This window comes from Leptodactylus fuscus, chromosome 5 (assembly GCF_031893055.1).
Source record: "Leptodactylus fuscus isolate aLepFus1 chromosome 5, aLepFus1.hap2, whole genome shotgun sequence".
NCBI classification, from domain to species: Eukaryota; Metazoa; Chordata; class Amphibia; order Anura; family Leptodactylidae; genus Leptodactylus; species Leptodactylus fuscus.
The window spans coordinates 80,631,277-80,658,885 of NC_134269.1; the positions used below are offsets into that span (position 1 = coordinate 80,631,277).

General features: G+C 39.8%; 1 protein-coding gene across 9 annotated transcripts in view; it reads left to right on the top strand.

Annotated features, from left to right (window-relative positions):
- Positions 1-27,609, top strand: part of TCF12 (transcription factor 12) — a 137,211-nt gene that overhangs the window by 44,197 nt on the left and 65,405 nt on the right. Inside the window, exon 1 of one of the 9 annotated variants that reach the window (XM_075273519.1) lies at positions 2,768-2,782. The exons of the other annotated variants lie outside the window; for them this stretch is intronic. The gene's annotated coding sequence lies outside the window, so the exon portion shown is untranslated. Of the gene's footprint in view, positions 1-2,767; positions 2,783-27,609 lie in introns of those variants that run through there. 9 annotated transcript variants of the gene reach the window in all.

Here is a 27,609-nt window from a genome sequence, read left to right on the forward strand (position 1 = left end):
ACGTGCAATCCGTTGGCACACGGGTAAGCAATTAGCATCAAACAGATTATTATAAGGACATCCTACTATAAAAGTCCTTTTGAGTTTTGACCATAGCTGTGATTTTCTTTAAGTGGCACTATTTAGAGTTCACATTCTTTTCTGTCGTCTTTTGTAGATTAATTATGGTGCTTTTAAACATAATAGATATTCCCATACAGTACAAGCTGATTTCATCCCTCTGAGCGTGTGAGCTGGATCATTAGTTCTGGATTCTCATCAGACTTACTTTGTAGCAAACCTATTCACTGGTATTAATGTAAAGATGGAAATGTTTAAAATAATCCCACCTCACCATATAGTATACTAGCATATATGTCATATCCTTAACACCAACAACCAAAAGATTAAGCTAACGTAATCAATTATTACATCAAAATGACTGATGGTGTTTTACTATGATCTCCTGCATGTTCTCTGCCTTTAAAGGTAAAAATTGTATTTTATTTTTTTTTAATTTTGAAATGACTGTTTCCCTAAAATGCAAACATATGTCCATCTAAAACTGGCCTAAGGTAGGGTTCACACTACTGTTGGATATCCGTTATTATAGTGTCTGTTTACAAAAAAAAAAAAACACCTATCATAACAGATGCTAATTGATGTTAATTTGTCCGTTTTTTTTTTGTTTGTTTTTTTTAAATTGATCCATTTAATGCATCAATTTAAAAAAAAAAAAAAAAAAAAGACACATTAGCATCAGTAAGGGCGGGTTCACATCTGCGCCCAGTCTCCGCTTAGTGGGTTTCCGTCTTTTGCCGACAGAAACCCAGCAATGAGTGCCTTCTGGTCTTCATGGAAAAAACGTTTTTTTTTTTTGTTTTTTTTTTTACCAGACACAAAGTTTTGCATGTTCTACTTTGTGTCCGGTTAAAAAAAACACTGTTTCGCTGCGGAGACCAGAAGACGCTCACAAGCAGACACTTTGCAAACCCATTCAAATAATTGGGTTTGAAAACTGACTGCCGGTTTCTGTCTCCTGTCCAGTTTCTCGGACAGAAGACGGAAACCTGAAAGCGGAGACCTGGGCGCCTGAACCCGCCCTTAGTATCCGTTACTGTCAGTTAGCATCCGTTGTTTCTACTATGGGTAACGAACATTGACTGACACTTGTCCGTTACCCATAGACTTTAATGTTAAAAAAGGGATGCTTGACATCCGCCATGAAACCGATTTTCTTAATGGACACAAGTCCTGCATTCTTCTCCCCCCCCCCCCCCAAAAAAAAAAAAAAAAAAAAAAGGAAAAAGAATGGACATGTGAGGGATTGGGGTTAAACAGACACTAACAGATGCAAGATAAACTCCCATTGAAATGAATGGAAATTTTAACCGATGAATGACGCTTCTGCAAGTGTTCGTTGCTAAAATCTTGTAAAGAATAATAGCAATAGACACTACCGACGGTTACCAATGGTAGTGTGAACGACCCCTTAGGGTATGTCTACGCAGGATGTAAATTTGGCAATTAAACGTTACATATTTTGTTTACAAATCTGTAGCAAAATACATATGTCTAGAGAATTTGTTGTGGATACACTACAGATTTCAGTCTTTCCAGTTATGAAAAGGGGGGAAATTTTTTCATGTATCAGGCCACTCTTCCTAGCATGCATAGAAAAATAAACATGTAAAGTGTTCCAGCTAAAATATAGAAATATTTATCAGATATGTTGTATGCACGAATAGTAAATGAAAAAATTTTCAAAAAATCTTAGTATCCAGTATATTATTCAGAATATTAAGTTATACCATTTTGAAATGCAAAATTAGAAGTTATGGCTTTTGCCAAAGGTAATAAAAAAAAAAAAAAAATGTAATAAAAAAAATAAATTTTTCCTTCAAAGCATTTGGTTAGAACGTGGTGAAATTCCTCCACTTTGTAAATCTGGCACATATTTGTCCCTGTCTGGCCATACCCTTGAGACTAAGGCCCTACTTATTGAAACGCAGTTAAGAAATGCCGTGGTAAAAGACACGCACACTTCTGAAAATGCAGCTGCTGCGCACCGTGTTCACCCACAATGTGTGAATGGGATTAAACCAAATCTCACATCAGTTATTTCAAAAGCTGTCAAAAAAGTGTCCACAACATGGGTCTAGTCAGAAGTACTGTATGTGAAAAGCCATAACAATGCATTTAGAAAACTGCATGTGGTTTTACTTTACTTTGGTTTGCAGCTTTTACATGTGAGTTTTTCAGGCCAGTAAGGGCTCGTTCACATCTGCGCCCGGTCTCCGTTCTGCAGGTTTCAGTTTCCTGCACAAAACTGGGCAGGAGACGGAAACCTGCCGGCATGTTTCAATCCCATTCATTTGAATGGGTTTGAAATGTGTCCGGTGGTGAGCGTTTTATGCTCTCCGCGGCAATACCGGTTTTTGTTAAACCGGACACAGTCGGACATGCAGTACTCTGTGTTCGGTTTTAAAAAAACCGGTTTCGCCGCGGAGAGCTCACAACGCTCACGGCCGGACTCTGCATGACAGGTTTCCTGCAAAAGACGGAAACCTGATGACGGGTTCCAGACGCTGGTGTGAACCCAGCGTCACCTGTTAAATAAAATAAAGCACCATGTAGAGTTAATACAGGATTTCAAAATATTTTACTATGTGTATCTCAAAAAATAAAAAACAGGGTTATTGTTTACTGTCTTCTGTTTGCTTTAGGCTAGGGCTTCCCAGCAATTTTGGCCCTGACAGCTGCCACGCATCCAAAGATCATCATGTCTCCCGCAACATTGCAAGTAATGTATGACCCTGATGTTGACGCAACTGCAATACTCACAAAAGACTTGATCAGTGCTAGAGTAGCCCTAGCTATTAGCATTGTTTGCTTTTTCTGTTTTTTCTTTCTTTTTTTTTTTTCCTTATACCTTTTTTTTATTTTTTTTTTTTTTAATTTTCTAAGTTAGTACCCCCCCACCCCATTACCAAAATTGCCCAAATTGTGTTCTCTGCTATTGATAGTGTCTGTGCAGGTGGTGAATGAGAAGAAATGCAGTCTATCTGGAGTGCCAGGAGGTGTTATTATTGTGGCTGACTTCTAGCTGACACATTGATGAAGCGAAAGTGATGTCTTTGTTCATTACTATGGTAGTCAAAAGTTGTTGAGGCTTGAGAAGTTTTGGAGTTTTTCTTCAGACTTAATCTTTCTGGCGGTGCCTTCATTGTAGCTGAAGATGCAGCTGTTTGCAGTGTGTGTCATAGTAGTATTTTTTTTTTTTATGGTTATATTTGCTTTTGCAATTTGGATAAAGCTTTTATGATCCGTATTTAATAATCATTTCCTGAGAGAGCGAGCAGTATCAGCACTGGTTAAGACATTTTAGCACATAACTTAGGCCACATTCACGGTGGTACACTGTTCTCCATTTTAAAGCTTCTAGGAATAGTTGCTCATAACACAACATGGATTTGGAAACTTTCCATAATTTTGTGAAGCTTTAAGGATAATCTGTCAGTAGTTTTGACCCTGCCAAAGGTAGGATCCCTGGAAAGTGTTACACATACTTTGTTGTGTGTTTAGTAGTCTGACTCTTGAGAAACCCAAGTTTTAATCCTACAGGTCCTGCAAGTGCTCCTTAGTACGTTCACACAGCAGAAACCAAATTCCGCCGTGTGAGCTTCCGCGTGGCTAGCTGTGACTGGATGCCAATGCAGTGCAGTGGCCTTCCGCTCCTAATTAGGCCTGAATGAATGGGCCTAAACAGGAGCGTGTCTTGAGCCGTGGCAAGATAGGGCATGTAGCCTCTTTTTTCCACAACTAGATAGTGGAGAAAAAAAGTGAGCAGCTTCCATTGAAGTCAGTGAGAGCCGTTTTTACAGGCAGATTCCGCGTCAAAATCCGCTTGCAAAAAAACTGTGTGAACATACCCTTAGGTGGTTCTTCTATGAGGTGTGGCCTGCCTTGAGCACAACCACTGCCTGTGCTTTGAGTGAGCGCTCTAGCAGGCAATTTAGTTGGATACTGGAAGCCTATACTCCGGGCAGAGGTGAGGGAATGTGGAGCAGCACAATTCAGACATCATTTTCCATAGCATTTGTAGGACCCACAGCCCTGGATTAAAGCTTGGGTTGTTGTTTTTTTTTTTTTTTTCAATGGTCATGCTTTTAACAAAATATACTATGGTATGTGATGTGTAAATGGTCTTAACACTTCTAAGGGCTCCAATTTAGCTCTGTCAGCAGTTTTACAAAGTCAAAACTATTACATACATATTCCCTTTAGCTGGATATTCCCATGTTTGGCTGTATTGCTAAAATATGCCATAACACTCATCATCGAGGGTCCAAACTCCTGGGATTCCAATGGTCCTGCAAATAACAAGTTTTGGACTATAGTCACATAATTTTTTGAAAGTATCTTCTGTGAACACTGGAAGAAACGTTCTGGTTTTTTTTCCCTGATTAGAGGCATTTTTGTTTTCATGGATCCCTCGTAGATTTCTGTCTATTGAGAGAGTTGTGAAAATGGACAGACAGCATACATGTTCTATTTTTCGACTGACCATTAAAAGATAAACCAGCTAGTGATGTAGTTCTATAGAAGGCGAATTGACAGGAGTGCTGCTGTCTAGGAGAAAGATGGAAGTGTCTGCAACACTGAACTAGTGCTGCGTCCCCCTCATTATGTGAAGTCCTAGCACTCTTGTGACGGCGTATCATAGGGGTGTGCCGTTACTTTATCTGTTGTGGTAACCCCTTTAAACTATTTGGTATTTGAGCACTCAGTGGTGTGGTAGGGTGTCGGGTTATTCACAGTGGGATAGAGCCCCAATCCATATGATACAAGTTAAAGAAGATCCCACTGAGGCTCAGTGGGATCTTCTTTTACTTGGTATTTCAGTTTAATAAACTGCTACAATAATTTAATGTAATTTACAATTTATTTATTTTTTTAAATGTCTCCGCGGTCATTGATACAGCGAAGCTGAAGGTAAACAGAAAATGCTAAAGTCATCATAATACTGGTACTTCATATACAGAAGTAAAATGTACCATGCCATATAGTCCTGGGGGCATTTTAAATTGTATGCCCCTTTTTCTTTTAAAGGGATTCTATCATTGGGAAAACTCATTTTTAACAGTTTATATTTGTATAGACTTTAGAATGGCTATTCCAAACATACCTTTCATTTGTTAATCCTCTCAGCTGTTTTTTAATAAGCCCATTTTTATTGATATGCTAATTAGCCAGCAACAAGCTGAGCACTGCTTGCGTGATCTTTGTACCCATGGGGGAGTTGAGAGCCAGGGAAGGCTGATGATGATGGTGATGACGACTCATCAGCCCCCATGTAAACCGATCACACAAGCAGTGCTCAGAGAGTATCACAGACACTTCCGGGTGGACCTTGCTGGCTAATTAGCATATCAATAAAAGCGGGCTATTTAAGAAAAAAAATGCTGGGAGGATTAACAAATTAAAGGTATGTGTGTAATAACCTTTCTAAAGGCTATGCAAATATATGCTTAGTTAAAAATGAGTTTTCCCAATGATAGAATCTCTTTAAAACAGAGTTTGGGCAGAACTTAATATAGTCTACATTGCGTTAGGCATTGCTGCCGGTGTATAGCTATTGTATTAGCTTTTGCTAGGTATCATTGACTCTTTGCCCAGATCTTTGTGGATTGTTTATTTGTGATGTGATGTATAAGTGATCTTAACACTTTTTGCAAGAGTGATCTTTTTACATATGTTTTCAATATGTGTGCCATGTAGTTCTCTTGTCTTATCATTGTGCTACTGCAATCTCGACCTGTAAAGCAGAAAGGGTTGGTGCATGCTACGTCCTGTACATACATCCTTCACTTAAATATATTTGTGTATTTGCTGCATTTTTTACATATTTCCAGCATTTGCCGTTGTATAAAGGTCCCACAGCTGTGTAAAACGTCACCTTTTTGACCTCAGTCTTGTGAATGGAGCATTTTGGATATGTTTAGTATATGCACAAGGAGCTTTCCTACCTACTGGGGCTCCAACGTCATGTAAACCAAAGCCTAAACTGTATTTTTTTGGATCATTTCAGTCCAGTGATGGATGATCATGACTTTATGGATGTGACTTGTTTTGCTGTAAGCTTTTTCCTAGTGTTCCAGTTGAAGTTTTGCCTTTAAGAGGAAATTGTATCTTCTAGTAACATGTGGGCTTTTTTTTTTTTTTTTTTTTAACAGCATGAATGCCTTGTCATTTTTATCATGCTGGTAAAATAGTTTGTTGTAAAATATTTGTTCACCTGCAGAGATTTTCACTTGTTTTGAGTCTTTTTTTTTTTTTTTGCTTTATTTACCGTATTTATTTTAATTCTTCCTTCTTATTTTTGCTCCATAGAATACTCTTAATTTCGCTCACTTCAGAATACGGCTCTCATCTGGCTTTCATTTTACTTTCATAAAAGCTAATGGGTTTCCAAGAAATTAAATTATACAGTCATTTAGTGGCACCGCTAAGTGCATGGCATTTTATTTCCCCTTGGGTCTCCATACTCCCGAGCATGTGTAGAATTTGTCCTTTGCTTATTCTGCTTCAACTAAACTTGCATCCGTAGCTAACAGACTAGTTCAGGGCTTCATAACATCCATGTATCTTCCAGATTTTAGTGGGAATAGAAAACTTCCCTTATAACACTACTAATATATGCACTATGCCTTTTTTGTTATACTTTTTATTCTTTGTCAGTGCATCCCTTCACATTATTTTTTAGATATTTTATAAGTCACCTATAAGTTCAGATTTGATGGATTCGTTGTACGTTTTTGGTGTGGGTTCCCTAAACCCTGGTTATTAGCAACAAAGCACAGTAAAATGAGGTTTTACAAATCGTACAGTAAGGCCTCAATCTACTGTAGTGGGGGGCCACACGGTGGCTCAGTGGTTAGCATTGCAGCCTTGCAGCGCTGGAGTCCTGGTGTTCAAATCCCACCAAGGGTAAAAAACCATCTGGTGTTTGTATGTTCTCCCCGTGTTTGCATGGATTTCCATCCCATATTCCAAAGACATACTGATAGGGGAAAATGTACATTGTGAGCTCTATGTGGGGCTCAATCTACATTTAAAAAAAAAAAAATCTACTGTAGTGAAATCCACGTATGGCTACAGCTACACATTGAGGAAAAGCTGCTGTTTTTTGTTGCAACTTTTGCTGCAGGAGTGGATGGAGTAGAAGAGAGAAGTATGAGTATTTATTTTTATAATTTTTTTTTTCATTCCTTTTATAGCCAGTCCTGGGTTTGGCTCGAAAAATTGTTGCAAAATCTGCAACAAAGAAAGCAGCTTTTCTGCAATTTGGGGCCACAGCATTAAAAAGGACCTTACACATTCTGATCTATCCTGATGGCAGCCCGGATTCATGTCGCCTTCAACTGGAGAAAATGAATTGACAGTTATGCTCCACAAATCAATGAATGCCTCTAGCTCTGATACCTGCCCACTTTTCGATAAGGTCTGGGCTCCCTGGATCAATAGGTCTAACATTCTGAGTCTGCCATGTTGCCTTCAGCTTTGATTGCCCACTTGGATTGAGTGTATATCTCACTCCCACTCCCAGCTCCTATCCATCTGTACTATAGCGCTACACTCCTCTCCTGTATTTATACAAACCCTTTCTTACTTTATGCTCCAGCTGTTCAGCAGTTTTCCTGTTCTATACTCTTTTTGTATTATATCTCATAGTGTGATTGTCTTCTTGCTTGCCCTATTTTGTATTGCAATATTTCAGTAAATACTTTATAAACTAAAGAGGACCTTTCACCACTTCCAAAAACTTAAATTTTTTGCATCCTTCCACTGATTCCTCTTCACTGATTCTGATAGAGTTAAAATCACTGACTATGTATCCATAATAAAATGTTAACTTTTAATAATGAATTACTTAAAAAAGGGTACCCAAATATCTAAAAGAATATAGGAAGTGTATCCTATGCAGTGTGTACCTTAGACGGTCAGACTCATTATATCTACTCAATAGGGCTACACTGATATAAAAGTATAGTCTGTAGCCAAAAATTGTGTATACCAGCGACACTCGGGTAATACACAGAATGGATATTTGGTAGGTTCTGTCCATATGTACATTTATCTATCAAAGTTTCTACCCTAAACTGAGAGGAGTTAGGGCTCGTTCACATCTGCGCCCAGGGTCTCTGCTTTCAGGTTTCAGTTTCCTGCCTGAAACTGGGCAGCAGACGGAAACCTGCAGTCATTTTTCAAACCCGTTCATTCTTTTGAATGGGTTTGAAAAGTGTCCGGCCGGAGAGCATGTTATGTTCTCCGCGGCGAAACTGTTTTTTTTTTTTTTTTTTACCAGACACAAAGTCTGCAGGACTTTATGTCCGGTTTAAAAAAACCAAAAACTTTCGCCACAGAGAGCACAAAACGCTCACCGGCACTAAAGGCTGGATACGGTCTGACAGGTTTCCGTCTTCTGCAGGCAGAAGACGGAAACCTGAGAACGGAGACCAGACGTTGGTGTGAACCCAGCATTAGTGTTCAGCAGTTGCATCAGTTCTGTTCTCAGTATGTCAGAAGAAACTGAGAATAATAAATCAGACAAACTGTTGCTACAAATAGATACAGTGAGTCTCAATCTGTATCAAGGCATAATGTTTACAAATCACTCCTAGTATCTCAAGAGTGAATACACGAACACCAAACCCCTATACATGATGATCAGGGATGAGGAGAAAAGCCTGGGGTCCACCACTACGGTATATCTTCTGTGCAGTTTGCTGATAATCACTGCTCATATGGGATAGATACTCATGACCAGGCTCTCTGGCTAAATAAAGAAATCCCAACGTGTGTTCCCCCCCCCACACACACACACCACCAATAAACAAGCAGAGTTCCTCAGAAGGTATAAAGAATACTAAAAGGAGAAGATGAACTGCATTTCCTGACTCTCTGATGATAGGAACCAGTACTTAATGTAGGTGACCCAGTTGTAACATTATCTATAGCCCTCACCATTTGCAAGCATTTGTTTCTGTTAGTTTCAGCAACTAATATGTCACTAATGTTAGTTATGCTGTTAACTGTCAGGTGGGTGGTTCCAGTCTTTTTGTCAGGACCTGACAGAACACAATTGACCTAGTGTATCAATATCCATCTGAAACTAGACAGCCCCTTTAATGAGCTATTAAATGCAATCTGTTCCATATAAGCAGAATTTTTACCTGTCTTGGCCTAAAAGAGACTGTCCAAGATCAGACAAAACTTGGGCTAAGACCACACATAGCAAACCACAGCGAAAAAGCACTGTGGAAAAGACTGCGGCAGAATCACATCCACTTTGCTTGTACTGTAAAATGCTGTGTCAAAATTGCAGCAGTTACACTATGTGGGGCCCCGGCTCTGTTTACGAGCACCACTCCACTGATTCTAGTGCACTTGGAGTTTTTCTCTAGCCACCACCAATCCCAATTAAGTTAGTTTTGGTGATTAATATACTACTAAGACTCTGTACTGTCGTGTGTGGTGTGAATCAGAGGGGGATAATGTTAGAATCGCATCTCCTTGCCTGCGCCTGCCTGACACCACCCAACTGGTTGTACAGAGCCAAAATAGAATATCAGCAAAAATAACAGCACATATTGGCGTTCGAGAAAAAACTTCAATCGTCTAATAATAAATGGTGCAGAGAGTTGGACTCGGTGAAGGTGGTGAAAAGTCCTCTTTAAGATTCAGAAAAAACTGTTTCCCAATTACATTCTCAAGCTTTTTGCAGTTTTGGAACCATCTGGAAACTATTTCTAAATGACATTAGCAGCTCATTTTTACTAGTTGTACTTGTGGCTTTATTGGCCCTTCTATGATGGTCATTGGAATTTCCTCTGGCATAGTTCTAGGTCACAAAGTGTAATGCCAGCTACGGGAACACTAAACTCTCGTATCTTAATGTTTGCCTATAAATGGCACAATACAGTGGGTTGCCTCATATTAAGCCTCAGTGGTCTTTAGATAATGTTATTGATTCTGTCCTTTTCTGATCAGTTATGTGTATATATGTTTTCAGTTGTCTTTTAGTTACTAGCTGTGGGAATAGCCATGCTTTTTGTGTGGTGAGGAATGCGCTCGGTAGTGTTTGCAGGTCACAGGTGCCTGTCTTGATAATCTTTTTATCGCTCTCTGCCGCTGCCAGCATCTCGTGCAGCTGCTCAGAAGAGCCATCTCAGTAGGCCATCTTCCTGCCCTCAACACTCTGAGGATACAGCATGTTGTTAAGTCAGGTGAAAAGCAAAAGTGACGGAGGGAGCAGGTGTGCATTACTTTGTCATTCTTAAATGCAGAAAATTGAATGGAAGGAAATGTTTGTTTCATTCCTACTATCTTGTAATTACACGCTTTCAGAAACCTCAATTTGCAGGCTCTGGTGTACGGAGAACCAAAGCATTTAACAAGCGCTCCAAGATTTAAATACACAAATGTATTTCTTCAAAAATGTATCATTGACTGTATCGCCAACTTATGGTTCGCGACAAGACCGCGTTTGTTCCACATAAAGAGAAGGAAAAAAAAAATCTTGTTTGCCTGGGTATGGGCCTTGCTCAGGTGTACAAGTAATTGTGTGTATTTTAAGCCTTGCGCCCCCCTGGGAATTAAGGGGGAAATTATCTCCTTACAGCAAATGACATTAAATAGAAACACTGAGGAAATAAGGACCAGCTCGCAGGATGGACTTTTCTTTCTTGCCTCTATTTATCTTTATAGTTTTCTAACTTTGGTGATCTTCCTTAAAGAAAAAAAGTCTTTAGCATGTCCTTAGAGATTATTGCACTGCTTTATTAAATCTTGACTTTTTGCTGCTACTACTGGCTCTGGAAAACCATTATGCTGGCACTATACTCATGCATATAGTGTCTATACGTGACCGGATACTTGTTTGGTTGACAGGTATGGCTCCAAGTTTGCCCCTAGGCAAAACATAAAGTCTTCTGTGGGCACAATGAATGGGCATGGCTGGTCCCTTTATACTCCATACGCACGCTGTTGTACAGTTCTCATCCTGTATATATTACTGACCACTACAGCTACTACATCTGTTTCATTTAATGTGTATGGCAATTTTTTGCAAAACCGTTATTTGCAAAAATGTATTAGTGGCTCACGTGTCTTTGTAGATTTAGTCCTTACTTTTACCACCTCTAGAACGGTACTCTCCCCCCCCCCCCCTTTATTGATGCGGTCTCTTCCCATAAAGGTTGTTCTTGGAAATCCATAAATTAGCCCCAGCATTGGATGTTATTTCCCCAATCCAGTGATGTCAGGTGACCCCACATCACACTTACTGAGAGAGCCATCCATGGTCAGCTGCGCAGGGTGTTTGCACCATGTGAGAGACCTACATGACGTGTGTGAGCTTTGTAGATGGACGGGCACATTCTCTTTCTTCCCCTTCTATGTTGCTAGTGATTTAGCTGTCCCTAAGGCAGTTGCTTAGCGACCTGCATAGTAATTAAAACATTTGTTATTGCCAGCAGATTATGCTAAAGCAAGGGAAAAACAATGGGTGTTTTGGCTTATTTTTATACCCTCTGTCTAGTAATCCTTTTACTTTTCCTCTTGCTATATATATTGATATGTGGTAGATTGTGCCGGTCACAGGTTCTGCTTAGAATTATTGTGGCACAATCTGTCTAGTAATATATAGTTTACCTGGATCTATCATTCTTTTGTTCTGCTATTTGAGTTTCCAATCAGATTGTTCTGCTTCCTCTATGGCAGAGCCCATGGATTCATCATTTCTTACCGTGTATTATTTGAGGCATATAGTCCGGTTACTTTGCATATTACAATTGTAAGTACCATGTATACTATTGGGGCAGATTAAAAAACGAGCAAAACAAAAAAATACCTCCCTGCATTGTGATTGATTGCTACATGCAACCAAGGCTAATAAATCTACCCCACTCGTCAAACCATTTTCCTCTAAAAATCCTGTAAAAAATAATAATAATAATAATAATCCTGTTTATCATTGACTTTCAGACTGTGAGATTTGAATGAGCCTTGTCCATCTTGTGTATTGCCACTAGTACTATAGACCAGCACCATTGGCAGCGGTACTGTATAATAGCACATCTAAGCTCCTGAGTCTCTGAGGACCGTATGATACAGAGCAGGAACTAGTGCAGGATTGTCTAATACATATTACAGTCTGGTCTAGTCCTGACCGCTTGCTGTGTGTACGTGTTGTAGCTCTTGTTGTTTGCGGTATCTGTTTAGGAATGTCTTTCTTGGTGGCTCTCTATTATTAGCTGTGACCGTATACTTCTCGTGTATTCACCTGTGGCCATGGTCCTGGCCACCAAACCCCATTGCTATTTGACTGCAACAGAATAGGCCCGACAAGGGAGACAGAACTGCTAATAATCCATGCGACAAAAATGTGGTTGCTAAGAAGCATTTAGGTTGCCATGGAAAGCAAACAATGGGAATTTGCTGTTGCTCCTGTTTGTATGCAGCGATGTACATGTGTTTAATGAGCAAGCACTTAGCAGGCCTTCTCTCTGTACACCGGCTTTGTTGTTTGTGGATTTATAGGAACAGGTCTGTAGTGATGTAAAGGAAAACTCTACAGATTACATCCCAGGCTGGCTGCAGGGGTAAAAAGGCTCGAAACCACGCTGGAGTGTGTTCCCTTGTTTTAGTAACTCGCACAGCAGTGATATATTCACTTTTTCTGTCGCCAAGATATTATTGAACAAAAAACAGGTCCTGAAACACATTAGGCATTTGATAAGACAACCCAAGGTTCTTTTACGCATGACTGATCAGTCATTGTAGATTTTGGAAGTAAAGATGGCATCATGCACAGGAGAAGGAAGACTCTGATCCTCCCGCTCTTCCCGGTCGCTGTCATAGTACTCACAGAAATATTAGCTAACCCTCGCTGTAGGTGTCCAGCTGTTACAAGTCTACCGCCATATCTTGGGAGATTCATGTACAGAGTAAAAACCAAATACACAAGCAGCCGGCTGCATTAAGAAAACATGAGTTTGTTTCTGGTGCTGAAGGATTAGTAACATATTGCCAGGTGTGATGTTCTCTTTAGTGCTGCCTTTTATGTAGTGCTTTGTGTTGTGACTGGAGTGTTCGGTTAACCCCCTGACTGCTGTCGGCTTCTTACAGGTGCTGGATTTTCTTTCTCTTCTTAAATTTTTAGGTGTGATTTGTGGAATAGTTTAGCGGCTCTGAGCCTTTTTTTCCTGTCACAGCGGTTTATGCTGTTTTATTTACATGTACGGCGTTATCAGAATCCACTTCATTTTCTATTCAGTAGACGTTTCTGTTTTCATTGGCCTCATCCTATTAAAGATGATATGTTTTGGACCAAAACCCAGTTTGGCAAGAGGGTTGAATTTTAGCTTCATTGGTGTTCACAGCTTCCCGGTCTCTGTAGAGATTTTATTACACAGCCACTGGATAGACTCTTCTGGCAACTTGATATAGAAATGAGTAAGGAAAGAATGCGTTGTAATTGGTAAATAGAAACACAAATGCAAGCCATACAAAGCTGGATATTATTGCATTATTTATGTATTTCCAGTGATACAGTAAATATTTGTTCCATATTAAATATTTAGGCTCACATCTATAAAGCGGATAAGATTTTGCTTGTGGTGTTTAAATGGTGCAAATGATGAGATTTGTGACTCATCAGATTTGGAAATGGGGTAGGAGTGGTCATAGTTTTATAAGAGGGAACTTGGTTTAAGTGCTTATTTAGACTCTGTTAGATTGATGTATGCTGCCTGTGTCCCCCACGGATGGCACATATTCCTCTTGTTCTATACTGTATTACAAGGTCTTTGTTTTTTCACAGGCTTAGAGATGTGATTCTGTTGGCAATTTCACACCAATGCAAGTGTGTGGATCTGTGAAATTCATGAACAGCGTATATGTATATGGATGCCATCAGTCTCCCGTCCTGTTTCTAATAGATCCAATGCAATGCAAAGTATAGGGATTTTACAAATCTTTCTCATAAAGACCATGGAATACACTGACAGCAGATGTCCATGAATAAGGCTAAAGCTGTTGTATTAACTTGTACTGACTAGACTAGTGTCATCTGGTTGTGGTGCAAACCAGAATCACACCCCATTGCCTACCTGCGAGCACCCACTTGTCAGTAAAGAACCAAATTATCATTTACTGAAGCTAACTGCACTGATTTGCTCAGGACAGTGGGGGTGGAAAAAAATCCCAACTAGGCTAGATTCAGTGGAGCAGCGCCTATTAAAAGATGCGACAAACTGAGATTGGTCTGTGCGTTGAAAGGCCCTCTCTTAACCCCTTAATGCACTGCACCATACTACTACGTTGCTCTGAGCTTAGTTAACACTCAGCAAAATAATAGTGTGGCACTCTAATGCCGCGGGCACGGTAGCTGTGCCTGCAGCATTATTTTTGGCACTTAATGGATTAACCCCCTGGGGTCCAGGAATAAGATCTACCTCCCACTGTCGCCCCTCAGATTCTCCGTGATAAGATTATGGGTTCTGAGGGGTTGCCATGGCAGCCAAGAGGCAGGGCCATACACACACACACACACACACACACACACACACACACACACACACACACACACACACACACACACAGTAAAAACCCACAAAAAATATCCAAAAATAGCGTTAAATATCCTGTATGCGTGTGCATATTCCGTTGCGGCACGTTATCCTGTTGCAGTTTTCTGCTCCAGATTATGAGCCTAGTGAGATTATGAGCCTAGTTCAGAGGGTGCTGTTGCGAATCCGCTTGCACAAAGGGCAGCTCGTTTATTTTTTACGCTAGCAGAAACATGCCAATAACGGAAAAAAGAACGCTAGCGGTCTACATAGACCACCATTGTGAGGGGGCGGATTGATGCGGATTCCGTGCCAAAAACTGCTCCCTCTTGCCCCGTGTGAACGGGGCCTAAAAATACTGCAGTGCCCAAATTTAACGTATTTTGGTCACTTTGTTTTTCCAAAATGAAAGTGATCAGAAAGTCATACATGCCAAACATTGGTACCAATAAAAAGTGCAACTTGCTTGACAAATAAAGAACCCTGACGTATCTCCGTAAACATACAGTAAGAGTTAATTTTTAAAGCAGTAAAACGTAATAAAAACCAATAGAAATATGGTATCGGTGTAATAGAAATGACCACCAGACGAAGGTGCCGTGTCACTTTTAATGTACAGTAGAGTGAATGCTGTAAAAACAAAATTCAAAAAATTGTGTTTTTTAACATGGACACCCAAAAACGTAAATATAGGCTAATAAAAACAGATGTACTCCAAAATGGTGACAAATGGAAGTACAACTCCTTCTGCAAAGAATAATCCATTATATAGCTATGTCGACAGAAAAATAAGTTATGAATTCTAGAAGGGGAAAATAGGAAAAAAGTTGCTGAGCATTAACATACACACTACCCTACATTCTTAAAGGGTTAAATGGATATTCTAGCCATAGCACAGTTACTTGGTGGTGGGGGGAGATGTGTGCGCGCAACCACTGGGACCGCCATCGATCATGAGAACTAGAGTGCATTAGGAGTAACTTGCTGATCGCTCTGCCCCCTGCCTTTCTGGTATGTCTGGTGACAAGAATAGTCTAGTCTGCCAAAAATACTGCAACCCTAGTGAACCCAATTACAGCCAATGAGATTTCTCAGAGATTGCTTATTCACTAATCTGACGGATCTGGCAAAGCTGTTATTGCTCCTGTAATAAACTGATACCGGGATGCTAGTGTGAACGGAGCTGACTGTCTGAGCACTCCGCTGCCATTGACTTCAATATGTTTATCTAAACCTAAGAAGAGAATGCCCTCTGAATGCCGTACCATTTACTTCCTAGTAAGCACATTGATCTCTAAAGTCAATATACAATTATTCCCTAAGACAGTGTGATAGTCTGCATTTAAGGTTTGTATCAGCTTTAGGTCAGTGAGAGAATCATTGACTTGGCTTGTTGGCATTTAGATGGACAATTTAAGGTCCTCCCTGGACCTTTTCAACAACAAAAATCCCCATCATTTTGCTAGGGCCCCCAAGTGTGTGCAGTCCGAGTGGTTGACATCCAAGTGCCTTCCTCGCTACATTCATTGGTATTGGGGGCTCCATTCTCTTCCAATTTCATTGAATAACTGAGAACCTACTCTATACTTGTAGGAACAGAATAGAGCATTGGAACCTCCTTCGGATGGCGCACACTTACATATGTATGGGGCCTTAGCCCTCATGCACACGACAGAGAATGCTTGTCAACTTAGTCCAGATTTTTAGTGGAATGCATCCAGGTGACATCATAGTGCCTAGTTATGTCATGGAGCAGGATAGAATCTGCTCTATAATTTTTTTTTTTTAAAACTTTAATACAGCTGATGTACACTTAAGGAACACTTTATTCTATTGAGAAATCTGTGTAAACCAGCCAGTTTTGTGAATAGATTCATTATTTGCAATGGGTCATGTTCTATCTGTTGAAAGAGGGAAGAAAAATGTATAGCACACGATCATTCCGCCCTGTTGTGTCAATAAGCGCATAGTGTTTCCAAGAAAAACCCAAAACCTCAATGAAAAACAGGCTAAGCATTGATGGCTCTCATATATATAATTTTTTTTTATAAATAAAATCCCTGACCTTTTGACTTACATTAGCTTCACTCATGAAATGGATCAAACTAGTTCAGGATGAAATTTTCTCTGCACAAACAGATGATAAAAAAAAAAAAGAATGTAAAGATACATTTTCAATATAATGTTCAAAAAGCACTTGTGTTAATGTGCCCTTATTGTTTTACAAGATGTTCTAGCCTTGTAGCATACACCTAAGAATACTTATACTTAATGGGGTTTTCCAGGCTCTGTGTGTAACTGCTATTATAGTTATCCGCGTCTCCGATGTTCTGACCTCCTCCGGACCAGAACGGAGAGTCAAGCGTAAGCAAGAACATAGTGTGATCCCCTCCCAGATACATGCCTGTGTGATTAGTGGGATGTAAGCTGTAGTCAGGCCCTTAGGGGTCATTCACGCTACCGTTGGTGACAGTCAGTAGTGTCCATTGCCATTGTCTGCTACAAGATTTTCGCAACTGCCACTAGTTGAACCGTCAGAAATCCGTTAAAATTTCTATTCATTTTAATGGGACTTTACCTTGTGTCAGTGTCCGTTAACACCCAATCCGTCACATGTTTTTTATGTGTACAAAATATCCTAAATGCTGGTCTTTTGTGCCTGTTGAGAAATGTCAAGCATCCGTTATCTTTTAACATTAAAGTTTATGGGTAACGGACAGGTGTTTTGTTTTTTACTGTTCCCCCCCCAAAAAAAAATAAATAAGAAAAAAAATTAAAAAAACAGTAACGGGCACTAATTGATGCTAACTATCCTTTTTTTAATTGATTGATTTATTTAGTACCTTTTTTCCTTTTTTTTTTTTTTTTTTTTTTTTTATACTTAAGAATTTTCTTTTAAGCTTTTGTTTCTGTTGCCATTGAATACTAAGGTCAGTCGAAAGATTTCTTTGGTAAGCAATGCCCTCACAGAAGAACCTTCCAGTTCCCAAAGGGTGGCCTCTCTTCTTGTCACTTCTTGTATGTCATTTTCCTTGGCAATAGTTTGATCAGCCAGAAGCATTTTATTCCATCTTTGGAGCTCTACTTTAAAGATGTTTATAGATTCATGTCTATGTGTGAAGGTCACCCTGTGAAACCAAGTGCCAATGCTGGCTTTTCTTTTCTTCAGCTTTCCTAGTGTTGGGGTGTAACAGAATTTTAGAATTGTCAATAGATGTGGTCCTGTGTACTGTATGTAGCCTTTCCAACATGATTTCCGAATCCCCTATTTCCATTATAATAATAGGTAATGGCTGATACGCCATTACACCAGTTTTACTCTGGCATGTGAGAAGTTTGAAGTCCTTTCACTTTATTGACCTTTTTATTTAAAATTCACTAAATGTATAATTCAATTTTCGAAGAGATGAGCAAGTATAAAATACTATAGTACTTACTGCAGTGGGAGTAAATTGACCTAAAATACCCCCTTTTTTGCCATATTAATGTCAATATTAGGAGGTGAAATAGGAACTATATGACGAAAAAATTTTATTATTCAGTTACGAAAAGTTTAGAATTAGAAGGCATTAGAATTAAGGCATGAGGACAAGGCTGTGAAGTCAGTAAACCAAACTTTCAACTCTTAACTGGCTTTTAATTAATTTATTTTATTTTGATAAATAGACGTTAGATGCAAAAGCCAAAATGGCAAGAAATAGGAAATTGTGCCAGTTGACTTGCACACACAAAACTTTTGCCATTCCCATTTACTGGTCTTATATAGAGGCATTAGATTAGAATAGCGTTTGTAAACTTTCCTCAATTGCTATGTAGATTTCTGCATTTCTTTCATTTTAAAGTATGGATATATAATATTTAATTGAATTTTGGAGATGGGTTATCGCCTTTACCTCCCGGCTGCCTTTAGCGGATTGATATCTAACGTTAAAAAAAACCAAAACTGTTTCAGTATAACTTCTCTTTTATTGGTCTATATTTCAGTTTATTCTGGGATTAGAAGACCATGCAACTTGACTGTAGTTTAGTTCCCATGCACTTTTAAGGGGTTGTCCGGCAAGTTGTAATGGACTTAACTCATCCAGGGATCACTAATGATAGACACGTGGGTTCCGGCCACGTCACGACCCACGGGTCATTTGATTGGAAGCAGGGTTCTGTCCCCTCCAACCCCACTAATCTGATGTTGACCAGTGCTATTGATCATGAATATTTTTAATGTGGAAAACGCCTTTTAAGACTGGAGCATAAGCATTTAAAGAGGACCTTTCACGTTCTCATCAATGTGTGGTGTTATATGCTGGTAGAAAGCTGTGCTGAATTCAAGAGAGATGTGCTGTTAATTTCGGCACCAATAACTCCGTACTGTCAGAAGGGTGAGCCTTATAGCCTAGTGTCATTGCTGGCCATTAAGGAACATCCTCCCTGACAGTACTCTTCCTTAGGGTCTATTCACATGGAGTCTTTTGGCGAGGAAAAAATCTGCTTCAGGAATTAGGAAATGTTGTTTTTTTCCTCCAGCAGTGTATGGACCTTGAAAAAACTGGTAGCGTTTTTTTTCATGTGGTTTTTGCCAATTCCACGTGGATTTTCCCCCTCCCATTGACTGCGTAGGTTTTTGCCCCGGCGTCCTCCTCGTCCATTCATTTGGGCCTACTCCGGAGTGGGAAGCCGCGACAGTTATGGCAAGTGCATTTTGGCCCTATAGTGACACGACTTACCACATCACAATCAGGACCAAAATACTGTTGGGGAGCATTCCTCACATCACAGCGAGAACGCTAGGCTGTAAGGTCTGCCCTTCTGACAGTGGGGAGATATTGGTGCCAAAATGATCTCCAGCATCTGGGCACATACCAGGAAAGTCAACAGTGTGCTGAATTCAGCGCACTTTCTGCTTTCTAGCAGTATATAGTACCGCACATTGATGAGGACATGATAGGTGCGCTTTAAGGCCAAGTCCCACAGCAACAAAGCGATGCAGGATAAACCGCTACAGCAGCGCATTGTGATTTTCCCTTTGCACAGAAAGTTCACAGAGAAATTTTCTGCTTAAGTTATATCTATAGGGAAACCTCTGTCATTTTCGTAGATATAATTGACATACTGCAACGGTTGTGGAGATTGCAACATGTCTGCTAGAATTCCATCCACTTTGCTGCGACTGTAAAACGCAGTGGGCATTATCATGGCAGGCATACCATGGTACATATGACACGTGGGCCCCGGCCTAAAGCTGTTTTCCCAGTGAAAGAGACTGAACTGCCGCATGGCCATGTGACATACTTGAGGTCTCTTTGTGAAAATAGTGGCGTGTTTCCTAATCCAGGATAACCCCATTAAAGATATCTAAAGTGATGTGTTTACAAAACTTGTGCAAGCTCTGTTGAATTAACTTTAGAAATTTTCTGTACTGGTGCTTTATGGTAGTTTCACACGGCCACTGCCACCATACTGTCTGTCGTTTTGATCTAAGTATTTAGGCAATGGACGGTATAGCTGTAGTAAGGTCTACCTGCTTTGTAGGCCATATAGTTTTAGAAAATCTCTGTAATGCCAGTTTTCAGGTATTGCAAACAACCCTGTCACTTCAAGATTGGATTGTGCAGTCAAGCAAAGGTGAGCTAAGGAGCCTGCCTGTATGTGAAATACACGTGTTACATTTCTTTCTGAAGTAATCATTTTCATTACGTGTCTTTCCCTTGAATATATTAATTATACATATCTCACTCTTGAGTTATTTATAACTTTCACTCAGAGCAAATTGCTTCCTGTGTGAATGTGAATACTGACGGAGCAGAATCATGCATATTGGAGTGCCTTCCATTTAACTCTCTTTAAATTTCCAGGACTGAAACGTCTGCTGTAAAGTTGTGGCCTATGTTACAAATGTATCATTGCAGCAGTCGGCTTTATCTCTAGTACTGACAGTGCTCACCTGTAGGGAGGCTGAAGCTGCATGAACATAGTACAAGATGGCTGTGAAAAAAGGTCATTTTTATGGCCATTTTGCTTCCATGGGGCACTTGTTTTCAAGGATCCTCCATAGATTTGAGTCTTTTGTGGGATACATGAAAACTGGTAAAAATAGGACATGAATAGCCCCATTCACATAAATTGAATTTAATGCAGCTGTGGGGTGGTCATTTAAAATAAATAAAAATCCACTGGTGTCACATGACCAACTGCTCCCCACTTCTTATATATGCAGGCTTGGTTTTGCTGAGCATGCATGTGTTTTCAATGGAGAAAAGAAACTCGCTGAAAGAAATCTCTAGCAGCAGCATAACTCCTGTAGGGGGAACAAAGCAACAGGCATGATAATATTTTATATCACAAGATAGGACCAAATTAACCTGCACTATGTGAACTTCTTTAGTGTCCCATCTTTGTTAGATACAATAGCCATGTGGCTTTGGGTGTCTAATTCTGTCTGTGTGAACAGTGGGCAGAAAAACCCTGGATTTCTATTCATCTGTTAGGATAATTGTGCTCATAGCATTAAGCAGACACTAGGTGGCAGTATTCTTTGTGACTCTGCAGGTGCTCTCTAGCACATTAGATCAGAAGCCATTCACACATACCCTCCATCTTTTTTTTTCTTTTTTCTTTTTATGTGTTGCATAGTTATTCTGCTACCAGATCTTGGGTTCAAGGCAACATAGTTTTTTTTTGTGCCTGGATTCCCTTTTTATCTATTTATTGTATGCTTTGTATCATTTCATACTGCAAAATGTCATAGCTTGCTAAAACCTACAGGTGCATTGTTTTCTTGCCATTTACCAATTTCTGATTTTTTTACTCTGTTTCTAATGGCTGTAGATTTCCTAAAGGCATTGCATCTGTACGAGACTGTTGATGTTTCCATGGGCTTTGCACTCTCCTATTGTTCAGGATTTGTTTTGTGAAAGATACATGTATAGCAGGCAGACTTTGATGTGGCACAGTGAATAATTTTATCCTTGATCTCTGCCTGAATGGAATATCCTTCCTCAGACAGAAGGAAGTTCTTCGCTTCAGGTTGTCTTCGACTTGCACGCTATGCTTCAGCCTCAGCATAAAGTCAGTGTCTTGACTATAAACACTACTCTATTAATATGCACAACATGAGGGTTTTTAGTAGAAGGTTATTAGAATGCTAGTTTGTATCCTCCAGTGAATGAAATGATGTGTGATTATGAAGTCATCAGGCATGGACCAGTAAGACTCGAGAGAGCCTCCCCCCTCTAAGGTCCTTAGGGTGCCATTGATTGGTGACCATGTGTTTGTGCCCGATAGACTGTGAAATGGTGTGTTGCTACACGGCTGTGCTGCACCTGCGCCCCACCGAGGTGATTGATTGGTTTGGTCATGTGGAATGTTCCCATCTGGTCTGCAGTAATGTGTTTTTTTTCAGGTTTTTTTTTTTTTTTCCCTTTTCTACAGCGAATAGCAAGTGCATGCTGGATAGTTAAAGTAAGCAGTTAAGGAAGCTGTTCAAGTCTTTCCTCCTCAGAGCAGGGATTGAAAGCGTTTTCTTCCAGCAAGGGAACTGTGAACTGAAAGATCTGCAGGAAAATCCTGTAGGGCAAAGTTAAATCAAAGATAATGTGAAATCCTGACTATAGCCTGTGGTATGGAAAGGGGAAGAAATGTGCATGATTTACATAGGGCTATGACATGACTGGCTCCTCTCTTTATTACTGATACATATCATACACACTGTAGCGAGGGGCACAATACAGTGATACTGGGCGGTCTTGTTTGATATTTCTTAATCTCTGTCCTTTTTCATAATTGATCTATTCATTGCACCTAATGACTAATTACACATCAGAGCACATCAGTGGCTGCATTCATCATTGTAGAATGTAATAATCAATGGCATTTCAACAAAGGAAAAAATAAATATGCAAATAAGGACTCATTAACATTTGCATGAGCTGTTTGAATAATCACGTTGCTGACAAGGCTGTAATTAACAGAAATTGATGCTGAGTTCAGGATTTGATAGTGTGTTTTCTCAGCGTTTTATTGTTGTCACTGCAGGGGTCGGAATGAAGTTCTGCTCTACTTGTACCTTGACTGAAGCCTTCCGCCATGCTCTCTGCCAGGTAGCAAAAGGCCCTGCTAGTGGTTAACCTCTCCTGTGCCAGTCAGCATGCAGCTAGAAGAGACGTTTTATTGTATGTATGTGTGTATGTATTCTTAAAGTAGTTATGATTGGGTGTATTTCTTCTGAGAGCTTTGAGTTCTCTGCTCTTATGACATCACCAGCAACCAGCACATTGATGTGAATTAATGGAGTCACCAGGGATCTTGCATTTCATGAACTGCTTTGCCGTGCTGCAGGGCATGTCTGTGTATGTCAATGAGAGAGATGCATATACTCCTAGCTAGACGTGGCTGAATTATCATGTATGCAGCCATGTTATTTTGATATCCTTTTTATTCTTCTGAAGATGGCCATTTTTGGTGCCACAGAGCCTGCACTTCATTGTTTTGTTAGGTTGTGTTTATTGTAATTGAAAATCATTTGCTTGGGCGAATGTTGGCTAATAGTGTGAAGTGTACTATATCAGCCGCTATTGCTAGACTCCCCCATGTTCCTCCTCCTTTTCCTGCCTGGCTTCCTGTTTTTGTCATGGATATTAACTGAAATGCACAAAACACAATAAAGCTGTTTATGTCAGTTTTTTGGATGACTGCGAGTGCTGATTATAACAAGTTTAAGGAATTTCTTTTGTTGAATATGCACCCGTGCCATATGGCTGAACATGGAACATTAACTTGACAGGGATAATGGATTGTGCTATATGGAGATGATTTTGCCTGCAGCTTTCCTATAACTCACTGTGGTTGGGGATCATAGGTTTATAGTATAGAAAGCAGAAAATACCCAGATGGATTTACTTTACATAAAACAGCTACTTTTCTTTTTATTTTGTGTTTCTAATTAGAAAAAAAGATGTCTTTGAGATACTAAAGTTTTTAGTGAAAGCCTTGCATCTGGCAGACTTGTTTGTTGTGTATCAATGTCATCACTTTTATCACACAGCAACCTTTCTACCCATAGCAAAGAGCTCGAGAGGAAATTAGTTGTCTTTTTGTGTGACCTCTGCTTGCAGTTTTTGGAACGGTTTAAATTTGAGAAATTATGCATTTTTATTGATTTATTTAGAAAAAAAAAATTGTTTTTTTCCTTCCAGTATGTGTCCAGACACAGTGAAACTCCTATTCATGGGCTATGTGTAGCATTGCAGCTTATCCCACCAGGGAATATACAGCCAATTTTAGTATTTTCTATCGATGGTTATGGGGGCTGCCATCTTGTCTGAGCTTAACCTCTGCTGTAACAGCTTTTAGTGATTTGCTCTACAGCTTGGTCATGGCCAACTCATTGAGGTCTGCAGGGGAGTTTTCAAGGCATGCTCTGTGCAGGGAAGGAGATTAAGCTGTTAAATCATATACTGTCAGTAGTGCATGATGGGTCAGGGAGGTTATCTTCTATTGTAATATTGTCTGTCTTGTTTGTGTGATGTCAGTGGGGTGACTGCTGCAAAGAAGCTTCCCATAGAATTAGCAAGTGTCATTCTGTTATAAGGCCTAGTGACCACAGAGAAACTTGCAGGATCTAGTCCTCTTTAAATTATTGCTAGTGAAAGATTTATTTCTTTTTGTAATTTTGTGTAACATAAACTAATCTAGTAGGTCATTTTCTGGTGGCACGGTCTGTTCTGGGAGCATAGAAGTATTGTGAGGAAGAATTATTGTGATGTCTTCCAGTTTTTCTGGTCATTAAAAAACATTAAAAAACAAAAAAACAAAAAACGCATTTTGTGGTGAAAATCAAATTTTTGCACAAAACATTGGCAACTTCCTGTTTTTGCTACACCCTAGCCACTTTCCCAGATTTATTGTAATTTATTCAAGAAAGCTGGTGTAAATGATGGGAAATCTATTCCAGATTTGGGCTGCTGTACGTTTCCCTGCAGGCACATGGCCCAGTGGAGGTTGAACCTCATTTGTTGAGGCGTGCACCTTGTCATATATAAGGTGCACCTGCTGCTGATGGGGTTATTAAGACTAGTGTTGATAATACCGGTCTTTATAAATCTTCCCCAGTGAGTCTGAATAAATTGGCCGATCGGCCAATCTTCCGGGCCCTAGTAATTTCCACAACAGTCAATATCTATCATGGCACATGGATGTTCTCAGTATTTTTGTGGTTCATAATCAGGCAAAATAGCTAAGGCCCAGTTCACATCTGCGTTCGATATTCTGTTCAGGGAGTCCACTTGGGGACCCCCAAGCCCCCTCCCCCCCAACGAAAACCTATACGCATTAAAAAGCGGTTAGCTAAGAATCCACAGGGACCCCATAGATTATAATGGGGTTCGTGTGGTTTCCACTTGGTGTCCGCACGAAACATGCGGAGAGAAAAGTACTGCATGGTTCATGCGGACACAGTAGAAACCACACAGACCCCATTATAGTCTATGGGGTCTGTGTGGTTTCTTAGCTAACCACTTTTTAATGCGTATAGGTTTCCGTTAGGGGGTCTCCACTTGAACCTCCCAAACGGAATATCGAACGCAGATGTGAGCCAGGCCTCAAGTGAGTTCTTTCTGCTGACAAGACTGCTGATGTTGTATGTGCAACCCTCTTACCAACTGTTACATATTTATTTTTATTAGGAATTCAATCACTAGTTGTTGTTTTTTTTTTTTTTTTTTTTTTTTTTTTTTTGTCATCTAGAAGCGTTTCACTGCTTTTGTCAGCTATTTATGAAAGAGTCAGAGTGGGAGTTGGAGTAAGGGTTTGTAAAAACAGGAGTCTGAGTATGGCTTGCCAACGCCACAGCTGTGATTGGTGTTTGGGTAGTATTGCAGCCCAGCTATCCCTATAGCATCCTCCAGCCTTTCCCAATGGCAAATAAGTTTTGGTCAGTTTCAACTCCCCAATCTCTGGACAATGACCCACAGCTAGAGGAGCCTGGCAGTCCCTTCCTGCTGTCCCAGTACAGTTCAGCCAAGTGTGTATGGTGAGCCAGTCAAGTTAGCTGTTGGCTAAATATTCATTCATCTAGCTGCTATCTATAGTGTATAGCTGACTTAAAGGGGTTGTCTGCTGCAAAAATGAATAATGTAGAGTAGGTGCATTGAAAATAAATAAAGATTCTCTCATTTTAAAGGCCCCGTTCCAGCTCTGACAGCCCAGAACCTGCTGCTCTTGGTTTGGAAGTGGTGATGTTTGGTTTGTGTTCAGGTCACCGCTGAAACCAGTGATCTGTGGCAGAGGTGACCTGTACACAAACTACACGTGACCACTGAGGGCATGGCACTGACCGAAAACCACAGGGAGAAGGCGGTGGACATGTTGAAGATGAGTTAGCTTTGTATCTTTTATAATTCGCTCGCATTAAAGGCATTTTTTTTCTAGCAGCTGCATAACCACCATTTTAAGATGTATTATTTCACGTAAGTTATTATTGCTACACTGGATGAAAGTGTTGAGAGTATACCCTATAGACAGGCGGATTTGTGTTTATCTTATGGGAGGGTCTTCACATTCCTACAATACAGGCTTATTTCTTGACTACTCCACCAACCCTGCGCGTTTTCAGGCCTGGTATTAGAAATAATCAATGCAGCAATTAATTTTTAATGGTTTTAGCTACAAAAGGGGCTTGTGTTCTGTGTTTGCCACACTGCTGAAAAGTGGTCAGAGGCTAAGACCCACTGGAATACATAAGCTACAGCTGCATTTGCCATCAAGCCCTGCGTTTTTCCTGTGAATGTTTGTTTTTAGTGTCATGGAAACTGTGAGTCAAAGAATGGATATTCTATTCATGTGGGAAATGAACAGTTCCCTGTATAAAGCTTCAGTGACTTCCGAAGCCATCCTTAAAATAGATCCTGTGACTGTATCTCTGAGGTTTTAAACAATGAACCGATGGAAGCGAGCATTTTGTGATGACCTGCACTCTACATACATGTTTTAGTGGTCCAATTTACCTGACTGACTTAGCACAAATTTTCTTTAATTAAATAATAATCACCATCAAGAAGTACATTAAGTCTCCATTAATTGTAAAGGCTTCAGGCGGTTTATCCATTAATAAACAGTAATGTCTGACATGGTCTTCAGCTGCCCCCATTGTAAGGTATTGACACAACTCATAAATAATAAAATTGTCATAATTTGGGGATGTCATTTGGAATGTTTAATGAACCGCACGCCTTAGTGTAGTCTGGAATAATATGTATTGGATTTGTAATTTTTCTGTTGGAGAAAAAAAAAAGTTTTTAATAAAGATATAGAACTATATCATTCTAGATTGTAATATGAGCACACCAATTACGCAGAATAGTCTAGTGCAAATTAATTTGATTTGTTTTTTTTTTAACTGGTTTTAAGGGTAGAAGCTTCAATATTCCAAGCCTATGTGTTTTTTGCTCATCTTCCTTGTGTTCCTACACTGAGCTCAGTTGTGAGCACTTTATTATCTCTCTATGGTCCAATATTTCCTGCATACACTTAGATACAACAAAAAGAACCCCACTGGCTACCTGCAGTTGCCACTAGAGGGAGTTTAGGAGCTTATGTGTTTTAAGGGGGACCTGGCATATTGCATGTGATATCTAAACAGTGGGTATCTTATTAACAAGCAGGAGTTTTTGGGTGGTCCTATTTGATGATTGACAGCCTTCCCTATGTGTCTGAGCATACAGTGATGGCTTACATCAGTAAAGCCTTATTCTAAAGATAGTGAAAAATAGATGCCTGACTGCTGTTTTTGCGTTGTCTGTCACATGTCCGTTCTGAGTACACATTGAATCCAATGTGTCTATTCACATTTCATGTGTTTGGTTTTTTGTGTGTGTGGGGTTTTTTTAATGGTTTTCTGCAATCAACAAAAAAACTGACATGCACAGTCTTTGTTTTCAGACACCCGGACCCAATAGAAGTCAATGGATCAGTTTTTAATGGATGTAAAATGGATTCTGTTAAAAAT